General features: G+C 37.8%; 1 protein-coding gene across 1 annotated transcript in view; it reads right to left on the bottom strand.

The window, feature by feature from the left end:
* The window catches only part of LOC149047548 (uncharacterized), a 166,659-nt gene that overhangs the window by 134,289 nt on the left and 26,028 nt on the right, over positions 1 to 6,342 (bottom strand). The gene's annotated exons all lie outside the window — the stretch shown is intronic.

Raw genomic sequence — 6,342 nt, 5'->3', positions numbered from 1 at the left:
ACAAAATCATCGAAATTTAGACCCGTTTCTCGCTATTGCTAGCTGACTAGACTTCAACAAGGAGAAGAAAATAATAAGTCCTTACGTCAGTACGCAGCTTTAGAGCAAGGCCTCACGATAAAGTTTTAAACGGTAGTGGTCGAAAACGTTAATAGTAAATATATTTTTGGTACCACCGTAAGGGAAAAAAACCTAACCGTTAGCCGTAAAGTGGCCACAATTTTATCCTTTAAACTTACCAGCCATCACCCCATTGGAACCCTCCACTATTTGGTACATCTTTTTATTACTGTTGTTCATTTATTATTTCTTTTTGAAAGTTCAACCTCAATCAACGCCGGTAGGCCGGTTGCCGAACACTGTTGCAACGGCACGAAGTTAACGCGTCATCGTTTAAACTCCATAAAAATCCAACCCACACTTAAAATGGGACTAATCACCTTGGCCTATTGAAGAGATTAAAATGAAGGCGTTATCCAAAGATGGCAGGCTTTAAATTGTGAACGAAGGTATCGTTTTTTTACCGCACGAGATAGTAAAGTAATTATTTTGTACAATTCCTCTCCGCTTAAAGAACTGAGTATATGCCCAAAATTCGCATTTCCATTTCAATTATAATGAATTATTTTTAGTTTGTGCGCACAAATATTGCAACTTCTCCTTTTTAGTGGGCACGGTCAATTTTAAATAAACGTCATCTTTTTTTTTTCTTTTTTTTTTTTAACGCAGCTACCATCTTAACGCGCGGGGCTGACATAAATGTATTTCGTATTTAATTGAAGAACAACAACGGGGAAAAGGCGCTTTTCGGAGATAACCTATAAGGGAACTTGCTATCGATTACTAGCTTTAGTCCCTCTTTCATCGGGCGTGTGCATTGGCACAAACGTCCTTTAATCTATCTCCTTTTCAACTTATATAGTAACAACTTTTACATGCGTCTGCATGCCGCTACATAAAACTGTCATATAAGTTGCAAGTGTTCATAGCACAATTTGGATTTTTACTTGACTGCTACGTGATAAATACACCGACTTACGAAAAAAAAAACCTCAAAACAGCACTAAAAGTACCGTGGGTTACAATAATAATTATCGACGTATTTAAGGTGTTTTAGAACGCACTTTTCCCATTCGATGTAGGAGACCTCTTTGATGTTAATTCAAAACTTCTAGAAGCAAGAGCATCCACCATAAAAGTCGCATCTATACGCGTCTATATATTCAGTGGAGAAGAATGCTTAAACCGGCCATTTTAATTTGTCCAAAAACGATAAAGGGTCTTTCCTTAACAATACTGTACAGGCGCTGCTGAGGATGCATAAAAAGAAGTGTGAGATCAAACAGTTTTTTCGAGGAGTTCCCCAGAGTGCCACTTGGTAAACTCCTGCAGAAGGTTTATTTCTTCTCTGCTGAGGACTCCCAGCGACGAATTTCCAGGTACCTGGATTTAAATACAAGCTTGATAAGAAAAATTAGTAGGCGCTTACAGGATGGCTGCCCAAGAAACCTTCAGGACAGGCCAATCACGCCCTTTGGACTGGTGTAAGATGCGACGAGAGTAAATTCAACAACTAATCAAAGCTAAAAATCACTATTTTTTCAAGTATATACTAACACGGGAAATAGCGTCGTAGATCGCCTGCACTCGGCCTGCACTCAAACTTTGAACATCCTTTGCTAATCGCCTCCGAGCAACTTGCCCACTATTGGCACACAAAAATTATGGCAACCATTTATAGCAGGAATAAATGAGTTTAAAAAAATCACCTTTTTGTGCCATATTATATTACTGATATAGTATATACTAGGCAAATGTTCACCTCCAATCATTTCAATATTTTTGAAATATAAATATTTTCATAACCTTACTGTTCCTTAATTTTCTGGAACATGTGGTTCGCAAGCCGAAGTAGGTGGGAATGTGACAACAAAAAGCACTCAGGGCGCTTTAATATCAAAATTATTTCATACAGGTGAATGATAATTACCCATAGCTGGGATAAAGCCTAAAGCAAAATATCAATGGGACAAAAATCATCCATCTGAAATATATATATTTTTTCATTATTTCAGAACAACTGGGGAAGACGTGCACAAAGGTACACATGGGTTTTTGGGATTGTTACGACACAACATTTATCTGCAAAAAGCTACTTCGATGAAGTGAAAAGACGAGATATGGCCACCCTCCATACCATCATTTCAAGGTGTGTTCTCCCTGGAACCGAAGTGCACTCGGATGACTTGGCCTCCTACCGGCAGACGGACCAAAGAATTAACAACATAAGTGCACATCAAATGATTGTCCACCGACTCAACTTCGTTGACCCAGTCACTATGGGGTTGACACCCAAGAAATCGAATCCTGCTGGAACAGTTTAAAATTGGGCCAGAAAACACGCCGGAGGATAAGGAGGGAAGAGTTGCAGTCCTACCTCGACGAGCAAATGTGGCGTCGGTGGAGAGCGGGAACCGCTCAGCAATCCATGCAGAACTTTTTGGCCGTTGTAGCCAATCAATATCTAGTTGATAATCCGGTTTTGTAAATACGCTACGGTTTTTACTTTCAGTTTTGGGAGAGACAGGTAAATAAACAATTAAGCTCTGTCCATGACTATGTTGAATAGGTTTTACATAGGTTAGGTCTACTGACCACACTGGTCCAGAAAGATTTTCTAACGAAACGACGTATTTTTAAAATATGCGATTTCAACTTGAATTTTAACTCATTATGAAAACCGACCTTTTCGAATTCCCCGATGTTGATTTTTCTTGTAACACTTTTTTTGACGGGATGATAAGGGCTTTACTATACACATTATCTAGCTGCATTTCTTTTTTTTTTGCCGTAGATGACAATTATGATAATGCAAAAAAAAAAGAAAAAAAGAAAAAAACCAGTTTATTCATTTTCATAGATAGAGGCAAAGCTCTTTTTGGATTGTGAGAGAAAAATCACGTTTTCCAAACCTGCGAAAGTGTGGTCGGGGCTTTGATCTTGGAAGTATTTAACGCACAACAATCACAGTGTTCAAAAATAAAACTTGATTGAAAAGTTCAAAATATTGGTGATTCAGTCGTAATCCTTTCTTAGGGAGAAAAAATAGTAACATTTTAAAACTAGAGTGCGATACGAATGTTGTTGTGTCGATAGATGACGCTGTTATTAGTCAGAAAAAAGGTGCGACGATATTCAGTTTTTTTTTACCGCTTCATATGCGTGTCTTTTCCTTTCTTTAATTACCCTCTAAAAAGTTACAGTAAAAGTTCAAAGTAATATCTAAATGCAAGTTGTCGTAGAGAAAGCCGGAACGCACACGAGCGAAAAAAAGGGTGTCCTGATCTTAGGGAAGAGAATCGCTTAAACAAAAACGGCAGCGTGGGAATATTTATTTTCAATATTCTCCCCACTTACTTCATATCCTCTCTATGAATCCTGTCTCTGAATCTCCTAAAAAACTTATGAAGCATTTCGCCGTCGGTATCGAGGTTTTTTTGCACACTCCATCGCACTCCATAAGGTTGGACTCTCCACCAGTCTTTCTCCACCAGTCTTTCTCCAGTCAGTACTGTAACCGAGCTCGATAAACGAATTTTGTCGAGCTCGATAACTAATCGAGCTCGATAACTAATCGAGCTCGATAACTAATCGAGCTCGATTAGTAATCGTACTCGATTAGCAATCGAGCTCGACTTGTAGTTATCGAGCTCGATTATCAAACGTCGTTTGCTTATCGAGCAGGAATGGTAATCGAGTACGACAAATCGATATCGAGCTCGGTTGCCCAGAAACAAATATTGATCCAAAAAATGAATTAAACGCTATTAAATACTGGTCATTATTCTTGTACATTTTATGCTGTAGCAGTCAAAAGAGCCTTTCCTACACCAGAACTGTTAGGCGGTACGATTTCTACAACTGTTTTGCATCATGCAAATTCGTGATCTCTGGCTACAGTGCGTCGCAAACCTTTCTGTTTTGCCGGCATGTTTCTGAATTACCCAGATTTTTTTATTTCATACTATTTTAGTATAAGGACCAAACTTTGTACCAGCATGTAGTTTGACATGATGTCACCCATACCAAGACGCGTTTTGAAGGCTTGAAGTTTCTCGATTTTTCTCTTTTTGCAACAACCGTTTGACAGCACTTTGTTAAAAAAAAAAAAAAAAAAAAAAAAAAAAAAAAAAAAAAAAAAAAAAAAAAAAAAAAAAAACTGTGAATTTTAAAATTGAACCAAAGCTCCTTAAAATGCCACAAAAAAAAATCAAATGAATTATACTTTGAAGTAAAAACATCCCCGATTTCTTGCGAGACTTACTCGTTCAGTACTAGCACGCTAGAATTGGTCAATTTTACTGTATTTTTTGCATAATTAATTAGGTAAAAACCCAAATTTTCGTTTTTCCCCATTTCCTCGGACACATTTGAATTTTCAAACTTTGAAATTTTGTTTTGAATATATCTCCCTAAAAGGGTTTTCCAGGCAAATTATGAGAATTTTCGATTTTTTTAACCTGGCCAGCGATTCTCGATATTTACAGTCACGGCCTCTTGATAATTACAAATGCGATAACAACCGCGAGAAACTTCACCCAGCATCCCGGGGTTGTAATATTGTATGTAAACGCGGGCTTTTGATCGACCTCGGCTAGGCGGGTTACCTCACCTACCTGGGGTAACCCACATCCATGTAAACAGGCCTTAACTTTAGATCTCTAAGAAATACCTCGATACAATCTTATTAGTTGTATTTATGTGTGTACATCCTGTTTCGTACTTGTCAAGATTTTTGATAAGTAAATTACGGCGGCTGAAAATATACTTCCTCAAAGAAGAGCACGTGAACTGAAAAACATGACATCTATGACAAAAAAAGGTCAACATGGTCAAAAATCTCCCACTTCTGGTGGACCCTGTAGAAAATTGGAAAAAAATATTTTATGTCATCTGAGGAAAGAGATTATAAACTCTTGGTCATGGCTACCACAAATATTTTCACAAACGGCTGAAAATAGGCTGTGAGAGATTTTTATTCCTACAGGTTGGTAAAAAAAAAGGATACTGGGGACAAAGTTGGTTTAAGTCCGCTGTGACTACAAAAACGCGTTGTTAAAATGAACCAGCCTTGAATCTAAAACAAGAACCAAAAATGGGTTGCAATAAGGAAAGAGGAACAGTTCGCGCGGATGAAAGAAAAAAAAATCGCAAGGTTGTATAAATTTGAATTAAAAGATATTCCAAGAGTGCGAAACAAGCGGGCTTAAGCTTTTTGGACTCTGAAAAAGCATATTATACACGGTGCTCCCTCCAAAGTCCGAGAGACCAAGAAGGGTATATTGTTGGACTTGAGACGTTCTCAGCGTAACTCCTTAACTGGCGATCACTTGGCAATATAATGCTCTTTGACGAAATAAGACTACAAAAAGGGACAAAAAGGTTACAACCACGAACTGCCACTCTTTTTCAACTTTAACAAACTGTATTCCTTACTTATTGCATTTCACCTCCTTTCCCCAAAAGAGGGCCGTGCCTCTAATCGCTTATACTTATCTTGTGCGTACACAAGATCAAACAGGGGAAGGGGGAAGGGGGTGGGGGTTTGCCTATAGAAATGTATGAGAAGACAGATGCCGTAAGAGTAAAAGGTGGATTTATTTTCATTGTGACAGTTTAAATTAAGTATCTATACAACTTCAATTAGCGGCCTATCGTATATCATATACCAGACTTACACTTGTTATCCTATGTTCTATTTACATATGTCCCTGCCGTTCTCCTCGAGCGATCCAGAAGCTAAATGATTAACTAATTTCGTTTTTTATCATATTTATGATGAAATTATTTTTATGAGAGATGTAAGGATAGCTTCTGCAAGAAAATACTTTTTCGCCTCCACTTTGCGCTCGCGTTTCTCCTTATCTTTCACTTGGTCGTTATTCCTTGTTCGACTCAGTCTAGTGTCCCTTAGCCACGGCATCAAGACAAAGAAACATAATACCATCCTGGTTAAAAAGTTTCAGTCTTCCATTAACGGTCAGCATCTGGTAATTCAAGAGGAAAAAAAAGGAGTGTGCCTTTCAATCGGGCGCATATATTTATTTAAACTGCTCGTTTCTTAACACTATGACTTACGCAAATCAAGCAGAACTTAATCTAGTGCTCATTAGTGCCAAGAAAAAGTTAATAACAACTGAATGGCCAGAAAACAATTACTGTGATAAAACAGAAAAAATTAATGGGAATTGAAGCTAAGGATGATAATTAGGGTAAAAAGCGAGGAACTCAAGGAGGCTTGAAACTCGCTCATGTCAATAAATCGATTACCTTTAAAAATGA

Source organism: Pocillopora damicornis, chromosome 4 (genome assembly GCF_964200805.1).
Source record: "Pocillopora damicornis chromosome 4, jaPocDami1.2, whole genome shotgun sequence".
NCBI lineage: Eukaryota > Metazoa > Cnidaria > Anthozoa > Scleractinia > Pocilloporidae > Pocillopora > Pocillopora damicornis.
Note: the sequence above shows the minus strand (reverse complement) of the source record. Positions and strands in the feature narration are given on the sequence as shown.